General features: G+C 38.0%; 1 long non-coding RNA gene across 1 annotated transcript in view; it reads left to right on the forward strand.

The window, feature by feature from the left end:
* The first annotated feature begins 8,723 nt into the window (after positions 1-8,723).
* LOC136791477 (uncharacterized) overlaps positions 8,724-21,549 on the forward strand; it is a 33,262-nt gene continuing 20,436 nt past the window's right edge. Inside the window, exon 1 of the long non-coding RNA XR_010833678.1 lies at positions 8,724-9,290. This is a non-coding gene — a long non-coding RNA (uncharacterized lncRNA). The remainder of the gene's footprint in view (positions 9,291-21,549) is intronic.

Consider the following 21,549-nt stretch of genomic DNA (forward strand, 5'->3'; position numbering starts at 1 on the left):
ATATTGAACAAATAGAGCTTGATTTTTAGTCTTTTAGAAGTATCTGAATTTACAATACTATAAATTTATAAATAATGCATTTTATTTTTGTTGCTATTGTTATTATGGCCTGAGGATCAAAGCCCTAAATTAGGCATCTGAATTAAATACAACCCCCCTCTAAGAACCGATAATCACCAAAGCAATTTCTATTTATATATCTTTTCAGATTTAAATTGCTGAATTAATTTTTGAAAACATTTAAAATGAAGAAAACAAAATTTAGGGAGGATGTTTAACAGAAGGTACAGGTTTACAGCTGCAGGTTTACAGCACAACCGTCCATAGGAGCATGTGCTGGAGCTGAACAGTACAGCCCTGGAAACCCTTCCTCATGCTCAACTTCCCTGGTAAGCTTGAATGGGGCTTCTTGCTCAAGGAATGTACTTATGCAGTGATTTCAGAACTTTGTCTTATTTAAAGGTGATTTAAGAGCTCTTTTATAAAGAAAAAGGTTGATACGATACAGATTCCATACTAAATGATACTTTCTCAATAAGGCTGATGAAACTTCACACATATGAATGCAGGGATCTCTCTGTGTATGTCTTTGAACGGTGGGGACATGTTCATCTAATTTTTCTCTTACAAAATTGTTTGTTTTTCTTATTCTTATATTGAACCATACCTTACTTCAACCACATTGCCACTGATTTTAGCAAAAATGTCAGATTCTTCTTAAACATTAAAAATTTGCAGACTGTAATGCAAAATATTGTAAGTGAGAGCTGATGCTTAAATTGTGACATAAGTGTTTTTTGGGGTAAAAATCCCTACATTCCCTCATTCCCCTTTTTAAAAAAAAGTTTTATTCTAGGCAAAGTATATTTAGAACAGTTTTTGGTCCCATTCCTACAAAAATATCCACATACACATTTACAAATACAAAGAATTGTGATAGTCAGAAGTTACCCGCATTAATGCACCTACTTAATTGCATACTGGATTGCTATTCACAGTAGTGAATACAATAATTATAAAATTTTTGAAGATATATACAGATCACAACATTTTCAGTGTGTGAAGGCTAAAGGTAAAAAAATAAATCTGCACTTCTTATCAGGAGTTAGTTTTACTGACATCTTTCAAATGTGAATTGAATGTCTAAGGGCTAAGCTTTTCTTATGTGAGAAGTTGATAAAAACACAGAAAAAATTATTTCAAGCTAATGTCCTACAGGATCAGTTACAATATTCTTGTTAGAACATTCCTTGCTGGAATATCACCCAACTCTAAATGAAGATTCATTTGAAGGACATCATTTTTGTCAGTACGTTTTATTACCATAGTACACTACATTTGACATATATAAACATCAAATTATGAGATATTTAGGCCAAGACACATAACTGTTCTCCTTTTTCAAAGTCTTGGTTTTAAAATTCTGAATTATGCTGAGTTGATTTGTTACCTTTGAAGCTTGTCTGACACTCACCTATTTTGAATTGATGGGAATACTATTACATTGAAGCATTTCCTGGGGTGCAGGCATATATTTTTTGAAATCTAATTGCAATGAGCTCTTTACTGCAAGAGAAACAATACCTAGTTATGGTTGACACTTTACAAAGCAGATATAAAGAACAGAACCTTAAATGCAGATGTTAATTCCTTACACAGAAGCAAGAACAGTTTAACTTTCTCTTATAATATTTCATAATAATCTTACATATACAAATATGATATAAATCTATTACTGCAATAAAAATGCTCCTTTCCATTAAAAAAAACACCTCTACTTAATAATGTGTTTGGTAATGATTACTTTTTCAGTTATTACTTAATGCAAGCAAAAAAATGAACATAATTTTCAAACACGGCTGAATAGAATTTCCTAAGTCCATGTTATTTATGATCCTGTTTTCTGAAGGTCAGATTATTTTTCATGCACTTTAATAATTTACTAGATGTGCTAAATGTTTACTTCATGTCTGAATGACAACCAATCTTGTCTTAATTAAATATATCTCCTGACATTGTTTTAACATATCAGTGAATTCAAATCAGTTAGAAAAATGTTAAGCAAATCACATTTGTAGTCGCTTTCTACTTTGAATATCCACTTCTCTAGTTTCTTCCCACCTGCTGTCATGTGTTAATTTTTTTAAAGCATCATCTATTTGCAAAAAAAGAAAGAAATTGGTATTGTCTTGTGTTGTTTCATCCTTAAAGTGAAACCATTTGCAAGAAAATTATAGGTCCCTAGTGCTGAACTTCTTTGCATATTAATTTTGTTAGCCTTACCTCCTGTGGTCTTTAGTTCTGGAAGGCCTATTAGATAATACACAAGATAAATTTTCCCTTGTATCTTACAGCTATTCGGGGGAAAAAAATCCTTTTTTCTTAAAGCTTAAAAATTGCAATATTAGCCATGCATATTTTCCCCTAATTTTATTAATAAAGATTAATTTAATTAAGCACAATATTCTACTCAATATTGATTATGTTTGTTTCAAGTTCTAGAGAAATTTATGTTTATGGTAAAAAAAAGTATCTCAGAAAATAATGTAAAAAAATGTATCCTGTACATATTCTGTCAAATTGTGTTGTCAGAATGGACCTTGGTGGAAGAGCTGTGATGCTCAATAGGTGGAACAGATACAGCCAGACACAAGCATCAGGCACTTGGCATAGTTGCAGTAACATTTACCTGGATATGGTTTGTCTTCAGTTAGATTGGATGGTTGGAGACACTTAGATGTGCAGAACTACAGAAGGGTGCCTGGTGGGATTTAAAGGAGAGTCTGAGCAGACAAGATACTTGACTCCGATTTTCAGAGTGTGACAATGTATATTTTAGCATTTTGGCAAGTTTCTCTGAGTATCTAAGAACCTGCAACTGGAGGTCCCAGATTCCTTTGGGAATCTAAATCTCCGTGTTATGATTGTCTAGCAACCTTAAATATGCTAAAAGCAAGCTGAACAGTTTGAAAGCGTTCAGCAGCTGACTTTCAGCATGTTTCTTTTTGTGCCTGAGAACTGAACTTGTGAGTTCTGAAAGGAGAGGGATGGTGTTGCACTCTGCCTCTCAAGTATCTACGTGAACCAGTTACAGGTTACATTTCTTTAACTAGTTAAACTTGTTAGCTGTTTGCACATAAGTATCATCAGCTTCCTGTCAATAACTGTGTGGTAAGCTCTCAGTTCATGACAGACGACTTGGTTTTGAGCTAGGAATTCCCCCAAAACATCCTCTGCTTTTAGAACAATAGAAATGTTAACATTTCTCAAAATTTTAGAGCAGATCAGAGACCAGTCAATTTGTTTCAAGCTTTCCAGCTCATCCTCTGAAAACAAAGCGAGAACATCTTTAGGCTAAATGACATCATTATTTATTGACATCGCCTATTGTTTAAAATGGCGCATCCCTTTACAATCCCAAGCAAGCCCATAGTAATTTTGTAGAATCTAAGAGTGTAATGGAAAATGACATCATTAATTTACAACAGCATTGGTAAAGAGTTATCAAAAATGTTTTTGTGCTGTTACCAGGCATTTTTAAATCTATTTTACATTGTAATAAAAATCCTTATGACATTCCAAAGGCACTTCTTCTAGTTTGGAATTTGTTTAATTAAAATCTTTTTTTAATTACAAGCCTTGTGAAGACATTCTCTGTTACTGAGAACAGAGAAGCCATTATGTCTGATTTTTGTTTTTACTGGGAAGCTTTCTGGAAAATAAAACCACCTTTATTTCCTCAGTGCTGATCCACGCCTGGATCAGACAAACAGGAAGAGGCAGTGCTCTACACAGTGTGTCAGAAGTGAGAATCCACACCAAAGCTACAACACTTGTTTTGGTGATTTCCTTCAAAGAAAAACAACGAAATTCAAAATTTATCTTTTTCAATGTGAGTTTGATATCACTGAGAAAAAAGGAGAAATTAGAAAAAGAGCGACATTTGTCATTGTCTGAATACAATGTCTTTTTTCTAAAATGGCTATGAGATTATCAACATTAATTAATTAAATGTGCAAAACTGCTTCAGATATTTCAGACAATGGTCTGAAAGCATGCACAAATATTCTTCTTTCCATTACTACTTGGTCATGGGATAAGTAAGGAAAATAAACACCCAAGCCATCAATAACTTATTACAGACAAGATCTTCTGTTTCCTTAGGCAAATCTTTTGACCTTTTGATATTTCTGTTGTCTCATTCTTTGCATATTTGAACTGTTTAGAGTGTGGGGAAGAAGATCAGTTTTACTGTGTTTGTTGAGCACCCCAAACCCTTTTGAGATATCAGTTTTGAACGAAGCCTCTAGGCACCATCAGGCTGTTGGTACAACTGCCGGTAGTTCAATCTACTGAAATTTCTGCTTTATGGCTAGAAACAGGATCTATTAATACAAAAGGATTTCCAGCCTTTCTTTCATCAGAGCACTTGCATACCATGTGCAGAGACTTTATCACTGGCAGGGGTCATTGCCACATTTTCCAATTTCTGCTACTGCTTTTGCATATGGTTTGTAGGAAGCAAGGAGGAGGAGATGGATTTTATGGCAGATTTTGTTAGAGAAGTGACATCATCAAGAGATAGAAAGGAGAGAGCAATGAGCTTCCCTGCAGGGCAAGAAAGAGTAAAGAGAATGGCATGGTAGTATATTTGGAGAAGCAGGATGGAAAGAAGACTGAACAGAAGGAAAGAGTAATAGAGATCACAGGAAGAAGAATTAAGAATGAGCAATGAGACAATATTATTAGAACTTTTTTTTTTCTCCCCCCCCCCCCCCGAGAAACATTTGCAATGAAAACAATTAAAATCCATTAGACTTTCCTAATAATGTTTTTCCATGCATGTAATCATGGCGGTTGCCAAATGGATGGGAAAGAAACAGTGGATTGGATAATTTTGAGTGTAAATGAAAAAGTGGGACTTGAAACTTGCAAATGGAAGACTGAATGCTTTTTATTGTGTGATTGGACAGAAGTAATTGGTATCTAATGGCAACAGAGGTGGTCTGAATGGATGCTAGGGGATGGAAAGTATTCAGTGACCTAATACAAACTGTTCCTACAGAGAGACTAACAGTTTTCATCAATGCTAAACATATAGAGATGTGTTTCCTATTGTACTGAGAGGAAAATATTTTCTGTAAATATTCAATACATAAGGAGTCAAAATACTGTAGTGGCTGTAATTTCTCACTTAAAAGAGGAGAATACCCTATCAGGAAATTTTGTAAAGTTCCAAGTAGAACACAGTATCTGTTAAATGCTGGTGTTTAAGTCTATTGAAAACTGAACAGAAATTACCTTTAAAGTCTTTTGAGATATGTTGTAAATGTGGTATAGCAGTGGTTTTGCATGAGGTCATTGCATTGTACTCCAATTCTATGAATGACCTAACGTCTTCTAACTGTGATATCACCAAGATGAAAAACCGATGATACCTGGTGACTTGCACTATTTCTACCCTGGCCAGTCCATGCTGTTGTGCTGATGAACCAGAAAGCAACTTCAGTCCTCTTCCTGATGAAATTGCAATGCCAGGTGGGCTTCACTTAAATGTAGCCTCATAACACATTTGTTTAAGTAAGGGCAGGTACAGATGCCGAGTATGCCTTCTTGTATTATTAGTGTTCCTTTTTTGTCAGGTTACTGTAGGTGTGTTTGAAAACCTTTGAGTAGTTTTCTTAGTTGGAAAGAACTCCTGATCTTGAAGAAATTATGTAAAGTATTTCAGTCATGTTCCATTTCTTTTCTTTTCACATTTAGTAGTTTCTAATTTTGCATGAAAGAAGTGTTTTTCTTTAATGTTGCCACAAGCTTCTGTTTTCCAGCAATTAATAAGGTTATATTTTCAGTTACATACAAATTTTTGTTACCACTTCCAATCTTCATCTGTCAGTCTTATTGCTTGTATCTGTGAAAACTTCAGGAATTTCTTCAGCAATGATTTTTGTTCTGGTCATAGTAAACAAGAAATATTCTTACAAAAATAGATCTTCACAATTCTTCCCTCCATTTTCAAATGTTTTTTGTTTTATCAAAGCCATTTCTTTATCTATTCATTACTTTGTCTCTGACTCCGTATTTGCTAATCAGACTGGTGTTGAATATTGTACCAATATTTTCCCAGATCTCAGCTGGGCCAAAATTATTCCCGTTGCTCCACTGTTACTCCATTAATGCTTTCTGTCAAGTTTACTTAGCATCATTTCTATTCTGTGGTTTGTTATTTCTTCTACATAATACATTTTAGATTTTTCCAATAAAGCTTCCATTATCTTGATCTGTTTTCTCTTCCATTGGGTTAAGATAACAAGATATCAATTTCTTGTTATGTGCAAATCATTTTATGCCAGTATAGTCAATAGAATGATGTCAGTAGGAGGTGAACACATTGGTCTGAGTCTGATCCTGGTTTTCAGTTTCTTGAAACTTATGTTATTTATTTTCTCATAATAGGTGTTGTGTCAGCTTTCTTCAATGTATTAGTGCCTCTAAGGTTTGATTTTTTTTTCTCTCTCTCTTTTTTTTTTTTTCCTATTGGTCATCTACAGACATTCCAGTTTCTTGATTTAATCATTTTGCTGATTTTGATTTTCTTCCATAATTATTCTTGTTTCCTTAGGAAGTGTAAATCTGCTGCAGCATCTGTTAGCTATCCTTGTTTATTAATAATTAGGCATGACTGTAATTATAAATTCTTTTAATAATTTACCTTTACCACCTCTGAGAGGCCCATAACTGATGTCTTGTTTAAACATTTCAGATCTTTGTCTTACATTATTTTCATGTATCATTCTCAACGTGTTGACCACATTGTTGATTCAAGCAAAATCTCATCCTCAGCTCTTGCCAGGAATTTATCTCTGAATGTGTTATCTCTTCTAATTGGACATTTGGGAGAGAACAGATTGCTGGAAGCTCCAGCCCTATGTCTCCTTAATTCATAGCTGCTTGGCCCTTGACTAAATTAAAGCTGCATGGAGCTGCCTGATTTAAGAACTCAGAGTATTAAGAGCAGCAAAAGATGAGATACAGTGGAGCTGTGTACTGCTATGCCATTTAAACACCCTATTTTGATTAGGCTCCAAACACTAACACTCACTTTTCTCTTTGGCTATTTTTGCCAAATTAATGCTACTGAAGGAACCCCGAGCACAGAGGGATCTCCAGCCATTTAGTGGCTATTTTGACTGAATATGTAGTGGAAAATGGGATTAGCAGACCAGAAATCTAGTCCTCTTCAGGAGGTGAACAGATGTGCTCTTCCAGCTTCAGCTGTGCTGGTGGACGATATTAGTAACCGCAGCCTGTCCCTGGGTGGTTATCAGCAATCCCAAATCCCTTCAATGCTGCTAGTAGTGCTGCTCATACAAGCTTCCTCTAACATATTTTGTTCAAAATGCACTAGATTACTGAAGACTTACTGTTTATCTAAACTATCCTGGCCTTTTTGGACTGAAATAAGTCAAGGAGCACTCACATAGCCTGCTCAGCCAGCATATCAGTAGGGGCAGCAAAGAGCATTGGGCAGCAATCTGTCTCTCTGACATAGCTGCTGCAAAATACATGCCTGGCTAGACCCCAAATTCTGCTAGATAACACCTTTTATCTCCTTCCTATCCCCATGGTAATTCCAGTTCCATTTACTCTTCTAATTTCTGTACTTTAGACTATTCTGCTTTTGACAGCAGCACTTCGTTTATTTCAAAAGCTTTCATTCTCCTAACGGCTGTGTAGAGTAATGATCTGGTGAGCAGGAAAAAGGGGGGCTTATAACCACACACTTATACTCATCCTGGTTGTCTCAATTTAATAAAATTTTATTATTTACTGCCTCTAAATTCCTGTGTGATAAATGGCCAGAATCTACTGTGTCATACTACTTTGTATTCTGCACCACAGAAAAAAAATAAATACTTGCTCAGAAAAATATATTGAGAAGGACTGCGTCTGCCCCATGGTGCTTCTGGCTTAAATGAAAGAAAGCACAGATGTACTGGACACATTGTGAAAGAGATCTTCTGCTGGAACAAAAAGATACCAAAAATTATATTACCTCTCACAAGAGATCTGCTGCTTCCATGCCAGCAGATAAAGGTGTTTTTTTTTTTTTTTTTTTTTTTTTCCCATTGCAGACTGGTCAAGGTGCAGTCAGAATTTTGAGTTCAGATTGCTGTATCTTCTTCAAGAAAAATGTACTTTTCCCATAATTTAAAATTTATTAGACAATTAACTTTTCTCTCCTTGTTCAAAAAGGGAAAATTGAAAAATAAACATCAATTATTTGGCCATTTCAAGCTGATTTTTTCAGGTTGGAAATTTTCTAAAAGGAAAAAAAAGGATAAGAGATCAAATTTTTAGATTTCTTCAAAGATTTCAGAAAACATGTAGACTTCATGGTCTGCAGTTTTGCAGAGATAAATCTGAAAGAGAATGCGAATATTGCACTGGAAGAGGGAGCCAGGTCCAGATGCACATGACAACCTTAAAAGAGTCAAGGAAATTGAGGGCAGCTGAAGGGAAAGGTGCAGTGGGATTTATTGGCATCAAAAAAGTCACAGGCTTAGAGAATTTTGGCCTGGCTACTATTTACTGTGTGTTTAATCGCAGAGGCTTTGGAGGGAGCCAAATCTGTCTGGAGAAAGCAGAGCTGAAAAAGTAATGTTATTTTATTTTTTAATGTGTGAGAAGCTAGACAGAGGGGGTGGGGGGAGGCTGGAAAATCAAACCACATTTTGGAGGGGGAAGTGAGGCAGAAGAGCCCCAAATTCATTTTCATTCAACATGTTAATGCTAAATGTTTGACAGCCACACAACTTCTTTAGGGATTGTTCTGCTCCCTGTATTCATACTGGTCTTAGCACAAAGAATAATGTTTAAGAATAACAGAAACCTTTAAAATTATTAAATGTAAAGCAGACAGAAATGAATAAATCTTGTTTTCCCTCCTGTGTACCCAAGGGGTGCTGGCACTGTGCAGGAACTCCTTGTTGGGTCAGGGGGATGCAGGAGGTGCTGTGGGAGCAGAGCAGGCACTCATGGGTGGCAGCAGCAGGGTGGCTGTGGGGTTGGGGACAGTGAGGACATGGCTGGCCTGTGGTGTTGGAAGCTGCAGAGGGGAGTGTTGGAGTTGGGTGGGGGGACTGACAGGTTGCTCACAGCTGCACTTTATAGGTCCTGCTTGAGAGCAAATGTATTTATTTAGCTGGGGAAAAGGGGGAGGGTATGGCCTGCTGGTTACAAATAGAGTCTGTTGTATGGGTTTAAGATGCAGGAAAAAAATGAACCAGGTGGGTGTTCTGGAAGGGGGGGGTCTCTTTTATCTTTTTCCCATGCCTTGCTGGGGGTTCAGGGCTGGGTGCTACCCTTTAATTCTGCTGTTCACCTTCAGCACAGCTGGGTGAGATGTGTGTTTGTGAAAGTTGTCATGTAGCCTCTCCTATGGTTGGTTTTACACTACAGAAATTTGTCATTTTAGTTGCTTTTTAGGTCTGACTTAAGAACAGAATCAAAGTTTATAAAGTCCTGATATTTGTGACAGTTTGCAAAGTAATTGATAAGCAGGTACAGGTAAGTCTGATGAGCATGTTTCACAGTTGCCTGGGTTGCAAAATGTAAGTTTTGTTAGTATGAAAATGCTCATCATCCTACCTGGCCCCTTATTTTCTTTGTTTTGGTAGTGTTACATAGGACTGATGGGATTGATGTGCTGGAGATAAGCATGCAAAAAGTTTGCCTGATCCTGACATTATTTCTGTTTGTTTTGTTTTGGTGTATTGTGGTAAAGATAGCAAGACCCTGAAGAGTGTCTTTTGATGTCTCAAACTCTGGCCACTATGTCTCTTCTATTGGTTTGGTCTCAGACTTCCCCAAGGAGAAAAGAACATGGTAGTCATGCACCACTTCTGTTTTAAAATAGATGGAAAAAGAGCTACTAATTTAATACTAGCATCATGTGCATTTCTCTTTTTCTTTGGTTGATCTGACCTCTGCATACTTCCATTGTCTAGAAGATTCCTTATGCAAAAGAAAACAAGCTGTTCTCTCCATAAAACAGGTTGTTCCCTTTGTGTGTCCACTTTTGTCTGTCTTCATTTTTTATACACAGGCCATGCTGACCTAAGAGCAACATGAGCAAATAGTGAGGAGAGCAGTAGTTATCACAGGCAAAATAAGGTTACATTACAAAAGTAGGGGGCTATGAGTGAGGAAGAATCAGGTTGTCACAGTGGGTGAAGAAATGAGAGATTGGTAGAAAGCCTCTGAAAAGACTGGATTGTTACCACAGCGTTTGGTTTTGATGTCACTTTTGTACTTGTTGATGTCATCAGAAACCCTCAGTGCTTTGAGTGGGCACTAAATTGTTTCAAAAAAAAGCTCAGATAAGGTTATGGAGCTAAAGGAAAAAAATGCACTTGAAATTCAAGTAATACTGAAGAAAATAAAAGGTAGCAGAAAAGTTACGTGAAGTACTATGCATACCTGGTATTTCCCACTATATTTATATTTCAGTGATTTTAGAGCTAGATTTTAATACTTCCTTTCCCTTAGTTGCTTAAGCAATCCACAGAAATTGGAGGAAAAGAAAGCCTTGATAACGGATGGCATTTCTCAAAAATTTGCTGAGCTTTTCTGGGTGTGTGCACATCTGTTGGTTTAGATGACTGCATGGCAGCATGGTTGAACAGACTTTTGTTTAATTCTTCATAGAACTGGGGCCTTTGGCATTTCCTCTTTGAACTCTGTGTGATCAACTGCACAATCACATCAGCTTCTCTGTTAAGTTCCTCCAGACTTTTCTTTGTACAGGAGGGAGAGATCTATGTCACCTTTTTGTTTCTTTAGAGGATTTATTTGACTTAATTTATGCCATGCTAAAGAGAGATATGTTGAAGTTTATTTGTGTGTTCAGAGAAAAGACATAATCATTTAGATCTATGAATAAAACTAATCTGAAGATTGAAATATTTTCAGCAAAGCACTTACACATGCACTTGAGGCTACTTTGTCATTTCTCATTTTTAAATGGTTTACTGCAATAAAAGTAGCATGTAATAACTCCTATTAGTTTTTCTTTTTCTGCTAAGAACACAGCTGGTGGTAGACTAGGTGAGGAGAGAAAAATATTTGTCTAAGTAGTTGTACTCTTGACTCCCCCAAAATTGTTGTTATTATGGACCAATTCTCAGTGATAAGTTTTCTAGAGATTGCTGAGATTTTTAGCAGTGAAAAACTGGAACATTAGTTCTTTGTGTCAGCTCACAGTTCTCAGCTATTTTTATCAGCTTTTAACATAACCTTAGAAACTTTTTTCCAATCCAGACACAATGTAAAAAGATAAATTAGAGGCATTAGTTAACTTTAGTCTGAGGGTGAAAAACCTGTAATTTGGATACCAGGCCTGCCACTTGCAGGCAGCACAGCCTTGGGCAGGATGCTTAGCTTCCCTTTCTGAGGTTCCCTATGCATAAAACAGAGGCAGCGCTTCCCTACCTGGCAGGAGGGTTTGCACTGATTAGCCTTCCTGCAGAAGCAGAATTGTCCAGAAGACCTCAATCTATCAGCCTTCACATTCACAAATCCTTTATTTTACAAACTCTATTCTGGTGCTTATGCCTTACACAGATCTGATCCTACCAAAACTTTAATAAAAGGGGCCAGAACCCAAGTCCCCTTAAATTCTATCAAAACAGTGTTCTTCACATCAAGTTTTATTTTAAATCTAGGGCAGAGAGTCTATGAGCTAGAGATGTATGTAAGTGGGGCATGGATCAGACGCTCTTTCCCGTTGCTTGTGACCCTGTCATCCTGAATCATCCCTTGTACTGCTGATGCATTTGAAGAGCACAGGGTCACTGGTAATTAAGACAGCTTTGTGAAAGTGCTAGCAGTTGCAGCTGTAGGATGAAGAGTACCTGGAGTGTAGAATTTGTTAACCATGTTGAATTCCCTTGGAAAAAGAAACCCTTACATTTGCACATACACTACTATTTTGTCGGCTCATGAGTTATGCAGGGTTGGATTGGGTTGCTATTTGGATGGCTAATCTACAGCAAAAATACCAGGTGCTGCAGGAAGCATTGCTGGTGCTACGGTAGCTGGGTATCCCACTTGGAGGCATGACTGTGCAGTGCCCCACATGCCTCTGGAGCTTTGGGTTGTTGGTGATGGTGCCTTTTAAGTGGGCAGCTCTCAGCTGAAGCATTTGTATAACACAGACATTTAAGGCACAGATCAAGGACAACAGACTGCAAAATCCTTTTTTGATCTGTATGAGAATGACAGGCACTGCATGATAGCTGCAGTCCAGGTGGGAAAGATCAGCATTGCTCTCTGAGCTAACCAAAAAGGTGTAAGGGTCTGCAGTAGAGAATGATGTAGGTGTTACAGAGGTACTGATTCTGGAAAGAAACCAGATAAAATGCTATTGAGAATCTGAAGTACATAAAATAAACTCTGGTGCTTGTCCTGCATGCCTTCAAGGGTATTCTGACTCCATGCTCACTGCTTATCCTGTCTGCTTTGTTAACCCAGAAATCGTAAAAGAAAAGCATAGCTGGGAGAAGTACACCATCATCTGGCATACACAGGCTGATATGCCAGCCTTGATAACTGTCGTGCATCACACATATCAAGTCATACATCAGACTCCACACAACATGGTACAGTGACTTACTTACTGAAGGACTAATTTCTGTTGCTAAAGCAGGAGACTTTAATGTGACAAAAAACTGTATTTGCATGCACACTTACAATTTAGCTGGTGTTGAGCTATCTTTACTTGGAGACGAAGGTAATAGCACAATGCACAGGGCAAGCAAAAGTGTGAAGGCAATGATAAGTATTTTTTAATGAAGTGCATAGTCTCAATACATGGCCCACACCTTGTAAGGTGTCAAAATACTCATTTACTAAAGAGCCTTTGGACATTACACACCACTGCTAATAATGACAGGTGGATGCAGGAACCAGCAAAAGATCTTTCAGATAGTGCATATGACCAAGGATTGTACTTGGATTAAATTTTCAATGGATGGGTAGCATGTTTATTCCCTAGAGCAGTTTTATAATAGAGGTGGATATTGGATGGCAGGGGTGAAAAATCAGGTCCTTTAGAATTTGAAGTACCCAAAGTTTTTTTTTTTTAAAAAAAAAGTGACTATTTCCTTGGAGCAACCGGTTATCTCCTGAGATGCTGTGATAAGCTTCTTCCTCTTTAAATGCTCAGACTTGCTCCTGAGTCTTCTGTATACTGTCTCCCATCTTTGGAACAACTATCAAGTTAAAACATCAAATAGTTGTTTGACAGGTATGCTTGTATCTAGCAATATCCCCTAAATATTAAGTATAGAACTAAATGCACCAAAGTTTAAGGCAGAAAATGTATACTACTGGGCTGCACTATAATAAGGAGTGTCACAAAGATGCATTCCAAAGAAATTTCTGGAAGACTGGTATATGAACAGAGACCTCACAGTACTCACTGGGCAAATGGAAATCTTGTAATCAGTATTGCTGTGCAGTGGATTAAACGTAAAATTAAGTGTATGTGTTACAGAGAAGTAGACCAGTTTTGCTAGGCTCATGGTTGTTGCTCTAACCCCTTGATTGTACTGACTTTACCTTACTGCTGCAGCCATAAAAATCATGGGAGGTTTCCCCCTAATTCTCCTCACCCTTGTATCATACCCATTAAATCATGGGTCACATACTCAGTGACTTCTGACTTCATGTTGTAGGTATGTTCTTGCTCAATTACTTTATCCTGTGTATCTCTGTAATGGAGATAATTAGAAAAATAATCTGCATGTGTGACTGAACATCCTACCTTCTCTGTGTCATACTAGAAATAGAAGTGATAATCATTTTTCCCTGCGCCCTGTGACTTCCTGATAGCAGGACATAGGCTGGGATCCTGTAGGCTATGTTACCTCTTCTTCCACTGCACATGAAGCAGCTGGAAGCAGATATAGTAGGGCTCAGATTAGAAAGTATTCCCTGAAACATGAGCATGCCTGTATCAGACAAACCTGGAGTAAATAACCTTTTCAGTTTGGAAACACCTGATTTGACAGTTTCATAGTGCTTCCCAACATTTTTACAAATATTTTTATCCTGTGTATGCATGTCCATCCTGACTGGCTCCAACAAGGTAGTGTGGGTTGGTACATGTTAGCATGGCAGTGGTGATGTGCAGCACTCTGGAGACTTGGCCAGGTGGCCACAACAGAGCCCGTGGAGCACACCATGGCAGGGTAAAGACCCCACCTCTGTTTGACCAGATTGTTATGGTTTTCCTTGGCTCTCCTTCTGGCTTTGTGGTCCTGGAAGTATATTGATGGATTCTTTAATTTGCTCTTTATTCTGGGGTGCTAGTGTCTCTAGGATAATTGCCTTCACTCTGCAGTTTACCATAGTGAACATTGTCAGAACAGTGATGCAGATTTGTTGTCGTAGCCAACTGGCATCCAGCATAAGGATCTTTCCCTCTGACTGTTTAAATTAGAGTCTGCATTGTCTTGTGTGATAATGCTCACAGAGCAATGAGACAGCGTGCTTTCTATGAAATGTCTTGTAACTGGTGATCTTTTAAGTCTTTCTTGGCTTGTCTTCTGGTCTGAACATCTGTGCTCTGTCCCTCTTTGTGTTGTGTTCATTGCCATTGGACATTTTGCTTGAGGCAAGATCAAGTCTAGTGTTCTCCATTTCCCATCCGAATCGCAGTATTGTGTTTTTACTGTGTACGCTCTTAATCAGCTTTGGCAATCCATCCTGCAATGTGTGTATATAAAATTTGTAAAACATTCTGGGATCTTTTGGGATGACAGCATTAAAAATATTTTAGGATAAAAAGAAGGGAAACTTTATATCAGTAAAACCCTCTTGATTATTTCTACAATATTCCCTATGTTATGTTTTAATCTAGGTCAATTAGTTACTGGGTGGTTTTGAAATCTGTAGTGCCTGTTACCTGGGGGGTGAGTCCACAAAAAAGCAAGTGAAAGCATCCTCCTTTGCTCTCATCCTCCCTAAGTTCTTCACTTTCTATTAGGGTTTCTTAGAGTCAGAGAGAATTTCTCTGAAATGGCAGGTTAATAATCTCTGGGGCAATGTTTGTGAAGAATGAGAGCAAATGCCAAAAGTGACATCTGAATTTTTATTTATTTATGATTATTTTCTAGTTCCTATTGTGATACCCTTCTCATTGTCCTGGTGAGCTAGTGTGCTTAAGACACCTAAAAGAATGTTTTACATTTGTGTATGAATTCCAATACTTCTGAACATTACACTTATTGCAATCAGAAAACCAATAATAACCACAGTTGCAGTGTCTCATGCAACTAAAAAATGACCAAATTCCCACAACCTATGTGGCATTTGGTGGCGATGACTGCTGCAGGGTGTGCAGCAGTTGGGAGGTGACCCTATTTTTTGGTTCTAACAAAGTCACACTTGACCTTTGGCCCCACGTCTCACTCTTGGTCCCAAGTGTGGGGTCATCTCACAGCAACCACCTGCCCTGCAATGTTTCTTCCACAACATATCAATTGCTCTGGCAAAGCAATTGCATACGTTTTAAAGATTTGCAGGCATATTGTTCCCATACGCGAGTTCCTTTGCAATGAGATATTCAGTTATCACTGCTGGGCAACATGGTGCCCTTTTAACCTCCACCCCAAGCCTTGAGAAACTGAGTCTGGTACTGAAAAATTTCCCCCCAAAACAGCATCAAGTGCTAAACGTTGTCTGCTATGCAGATTTTTTTCTGAAGCCTGTGGTTTATGCCTTTAGCCAAGGCTAACTTGCCTACAGTGTTTTTGTGGTCATGGTTGATTTTCTTAAAATAGAAAGATATAATTGAATTGATAAATATAAACGAATTGAAAAGAATAGTTCCCACTCTTTTGCACTTCAGTGAATAAAATAAAGGAAAATGATCCCTGCACAGTCTTATTAAAGGGAGAAATTCAGCATCAGGGAGAATGAAACATTGCCGATCTGCTGCAAACATGACTACAACAATCTAGCTGTGTACTCACAGAGAGAAAGTTATTAGCATTGGAAAGTGAAATGTGATGTAGGGGGAAAGCTACTGGGGCCTTAACTGGTTTTCTCTCCTGCTTTGGTTGTCACAGATGTTAGTTACATCACATAACGCACTACTGGAAGGCACTCAGCTACTACAGTGATGAGGGCACTATAAGAACCTATATAGAATAGAAAAACTGTAAGCAATGGTGTCCTGTGAGGATGAATTCAGGGAAGAAGATGCCTAAGGGCTATATAAGCTAGTGGCTGGTTTCGCTAGCCCAGGAAATGGAAGTAAAGCACCAAGCCTCAGTCCTTTAAAGACCCTATTTTTTTTCCTTTCTTTTTTATTATCACTGAAAAATAAGGAAAATAAAAAAAAAAAAGCTTGAAAATATCTCGGGCTGTCACCCAACAGCCCACAGGAATGAGGGGACACCTTTTCCCCAGGTGATCTCTGGTATCACTGCTCCTGTATTTCTCTTCTGCCTCAAGCAGTCTGGTGGGGACATATGATATATTAACCCACTATCACCTATACTGCTTCTACCTTGCACAAATCAGTTGTCAAGGACAAAAAATTACTATATTACACTACTAACCTAATGATAGCCCGTTGAAAGGCTGATTTTCTTCCTCCCCACTCTCCAGAAACACTTGGGCTCTCCTCTCCAGTGAATCTTCAGAGTCAACGAGGTCCAAATAGGTGCTTTATCTCAGTGGGGTGGATGTGCCACCATCGTGAATTGCAGTGACAGTGATTGCTCCATGATACGGGTCAGATTCCAGGTGCCTAATGAGAGCGATGGGAGGTACGGAGCACAGAGCTGGCCTGGAAATGGGACTGCTCTAGTTTGGACATTAAGCATATGTAACTCTTCCTGAAATCAATGGGAGGCAAAGACCTCTCAGTGCTGGAAATGGGAATATGATCCACCTCTGAAGATTAACTTTAAAAGCAGCTGCAGAGATGTCTACCTCTGAACTTAAATCCCTGTGTTTTAACTACATTTAAGGCCAATGGAAAGAAATAAGAACACCTAATTCTAGTCACTAGGTAATTCTAGGTGGCTGTAGGTAATTGGAGGCAACTACACTGATATGAAATGAATTCAGCTCTTGGTGTCTAAGATCAAGGATTTGCTTATGGGAGCAACCACAGTAATAGAAAAATTTACAAGCTAATTAATACACTCAGTGAAACATCTCACAAGAATAGCAGGGCCAAGTACAGGGTCATGGATTCCTAACTCCCATTCCCACCCAATCATCATACATTTGCAAATCAAAGTTTAGAAGATGTCCAAAAAATATACTGTGGCTGTTTTTCAATAGGTGAATGATAATTTGTTCTATCATTGACATATTGGCAAAACTGTCTTTCTTGGTGATGAAACCACTGGAATATTTTTCACCCAATAATTATCATTTCAAGCAGGATGTGCAGAAATTAGTTGGATCCGTTAGAACATCTAAGTGTGAAACACTGTAACTTATCCACTGTATGTCAGAGAAGCAAAAATTATGGGCAAGATATGGAAGTAGATAAAGTTCTCAAGCTATGTTTCACAACATTGCAAGAATTGTATATAGGATAAGTAAACCTTGTTTAGATTGAAAAATACATAGTAAGTCCTTAACTTACTCATTATCATGAATATAGAGGAAGAAATGTGATAACATTTGTGATAGTCCCACACTGTGGGACTTGAGAGAGATTTCAAGTTCATAAATGTTAAATGCTTCCTTCTTTGCTGTTGTACTAAGTAATAAGTGTGAAAATGCACCATGTTGGATCTTCAATGGCTGACATTCATTCAGCCAAGTCTACTGCTTGCTCAATAAATTATGTATGTACATTAAAATATCATTTGTTGAATCTATGCAAAAGAGATGCACTCCACAGTGCATGTGATGCTGAAAAAAAATGCAATTATATTTATGTATATTTCTGTTTTACCTGAATATTGGTCTCAATGGTCACATCCTCGCTAGATGTAATCTGATTTTGATGGATTTGGGAGAATCTGGACCCCAAGACTTTAGTGCTGTAAGGAAGTCAGTTGTATTTACTGTTCTGGGCTGGCAGTTGCACCTTTTGGGGATGAATATTAATTCTCCTCTTAGCATAACAGTGTTTAGAATATTTCCTTTGTTCTGTTGCCCAGATGTGTCTCATGTCATCAGCAGATGAACTGAACAGCAGTGGTTTGACATGCTCAGCGGCTGATTAGGAGCACCAGTTTGAGTAGGCTGTGATGAAGCAATTTGCGTGGATGCAGCAGAGCCACTTCTTAGTAGTTCTGTGGTGTTCAGCCATAGCAATGAAGAGCTGCTTAAACAGCACACATGTGCGTGCCTGGGTGTTTGTGTTTGTAGGGCTGAGCTCTCACCATTGGACCTGAAATATGCTTTGGGGAGAGGGTCAAATATGTGCAAGAAATTATGGTGGCACTGAAAAAGAGTATGACCATTGAATATATTTTTGCAGTGGGGAGAAAACAGTGCCAATTTTCTATTGATTAGGATGAGAGAGATGTAATTTCCTGGACAGCAGTCACACTGCATCCACAGTCTGACTGTGTGAGAAGAGAAAAAACCTTCAGCTGGTGTCTTCTGGGTCAGCTTCCTTCAAATGGAGAGAAAGAAAAAGCTCTAGGTGCAACAGTTTTTTTTACAGTGCCCAGTGGTATACCGCAGCTTGTGTGTCCTTGTGTCTGGTACCTGGGGCATGTTCCTCTGACCACTGCCTGCCTTGATAGGAGAAAAGCTGTGAAAGGGAACAAAGCTCGTTCATAAAAGTGTGAAATGGGTGATTAGGCATGAGACAGTTATGATCATTTGTCCCAGGCGCCATGTTGATCACTTTATAGTCTCAAATTGTCTTACTGGTGTGACGGAAGAAATAAAGTACATTAAGAGGCTTTTCCTTTCATTTCTCATCCTGTAATGAACCAATACGAAGTAGCGGGCAGGGAAAGCAACATTATTTTAGATGTTGGCCTATGTCTCCAGCAGCAGCCTCTGATATAAGTGAGCCCAATCTTGTGTCTGTAATTACGAGTGGGCCCAACTGTTTGAACTTGCAATTGCACCCATTTAGCAGCTTTGCAATTGGGCAGTTAGTCTTCTAAATGGGGACAATTGCAAGCTACAAATAACTACTTCAGCATTTAATTGCAGATGTAAAATGATTCCAACAATATTGGAGGTCAGGTAGAAGCCCAGCTAAAAACAAAACAAAAGGAGCCTATTTGGGCACCATGAAGGAGGCATGAACTTACCTGATCAATATATCTGCCAGTGGAGTACAAATGGTTACAAAAATTGAAAGTCATTTGTGTTGGCCAGGAAAGAAAAGAATAAAAAAAAAAAACAGCCTAGGGCACATGCTGTTGTGCAGCAGCAGTACAGCAAGCCACCTCTCTCACAGTATAGACAGGTAGACAGGCTGACTGGAAGCCTTCTGAAAAGCAGCTACTGGTATTTCAGCTACTGGAATAATGTTTGAGAAACAGCTCCACAAAGGTCACATTCCAGCCAACAACATACTAGCAAAGTTTAAAGAGCAAATAAATTTGGCTTATGTTCTACAAAGGAAACTTTTATGTCACAGTCAAATTTGATACATAAACAGTTTTTGTACTTCAAAGTAGAAGTAGCACTACCCTTTTGAAAACCTTGCCTTAAGGTTTTCAGTATTTTTCTGGACAGATGAAGAATATTATTAGATTGATACCTACTTCTTTTTTTTTTTTCCCAGATATTATAAGGGGCCTTAATTACAGAACCAAATAACATGTCTTAGCTGCATTTAAATATAAGCCTGTTAGGGCATAGAGTTATAATACTAGAAATTCTTCCTTTGATAATTTTTGCTCCTCTCATTTTTATCAAATAACCAACATGCCAGATAGTGTATATATATATATATTTTTTTTGAAAGAATGTTTGATTTCAGTGATGGGAGAATTTAAGCATGAGCTTAGTGTTAAAGTATTTTCTACTGCAAATGTTAGAATTCTTATTTTTTATTTAATATCAAACTATGGAGTTTTCAATGCAAGCTGGATATAGGAAACAAAACAAATCCTGCAAATATCTGTTTGCACTTCCAAGCAAGCTGCCTTTGATTATGTTCACACTCTTTAGTGTTTTCTTCCCTTGAACATTCTTTCAGGCAGATTAGCTTTCTGGCAGGAATGGTTGTGGAAACAGTGAATTTTAAACGCATTTGAAAAGAGTATATTTTTAATTACAAATACGGTACCATAACGTTATTCAGAGGGCTCTTCTAGTTTTACCAACAAGTAGGAATATTCTGTATGAACTTCTTTGAAATATTAAGTGTTAGCAGTGATCTTCTGTCAGCTGAAGGACAGACCAGTGAGAGATTGTAATAGTTCTCTAAATAGCTCCTAATAACAAATGAATCTAGAGCCCTTTCTGTAAACAGTTCATATCTAGAAAAAATCTGCCTGGTTATATAAATTACTGTATTGATTATGCTTCAACTGATATTACAACTGCCAAAAATAGAATCCCAAGTGACTCTTTAAGTTATTTTAGAAAAAAATATTTAATTGTAAAGCAAGTTCCGCGCCCCCCCCCCCGCCTCCCCCTTAACAGAGGCTTAGTCAAAGTCTGAGGCTCCTGTAGGGAAGTAAGGGAAAGGTGCACTTTTGTAACAATCCTGAGGACAACAGAATTTGTATAATTTCAGAGAGGATTTTGGCCCACTGTTGGGAAGAATAGGAAAAAAATGGAGGAACAGTTACTGAATACCTCACAGAGACTGGAGTTTATCCATGAATCTTCCATCAGCTGTCAGTATTTCTACCTATACAACTGCTACAATATTTGTCTTCTGGCTTGGTGTATATCAGTTCCCCCATCAAAATCAGTTGTTACAACCAAGGATGTGGGCAGTTTCCCAGGTTAGTCTATAATTTTCTGCCCCTCAGCTGACAAAGTTCTTCTGAGAAGAGAATCCCAGTACAGATAAGATTTATCCTTCTTATACACATTTAGTCTTGGCCCAGCTTGTGATTAAGGGAGCACTAATTCTGATTATATGTGTATATGCATATATAAGATCAAATTATACATATAGTGTGCATGAAAATATAAAATATATAAAGAAATATATAAAAATATATTATAAAATACATACAAAAATATAAAACATATTACATGCAAATATAAATATGATTTATATACACACATAAATTAGAATAAATACACACACACACATTAGGGGGTTGGCACTAGATGATTTTTAAGGTCCCTTCCAACCCAAGCCATTCTGTGATATCTTAGCCACATGCCTGCACTGTATGCAAAGGAAGGCTGGAGCTCTGTTCTGGCTGCCTTGCTGGCTCCTGGACTGCAGTGACAGCAGGGGCACCTCCAGAGAGCCTGACCCCTCTCCTCACCCTGTGGTGTGTGGGTCTAGGGCACCAGTGGGGCACTGGGGAGTTTGCCCTAACTGGGAAATAACCTTTCTGGGTTTGTGAAAAT

This window comes from Anser cygnoides, chromosome 9 (assembly GCF_040182565.1).
Source record: "Anser cygnoides isolate HZ-2024a breed goose chromosome 9, Taihu_goose_T2T_genome, whole genome shotgun sequence".
NCBI classification, from domain to species: Eukaryota; Metazoa; Chordata; class Aves; order Anseriformes; family Anatidae; genus Anser; species Anser cygnoides.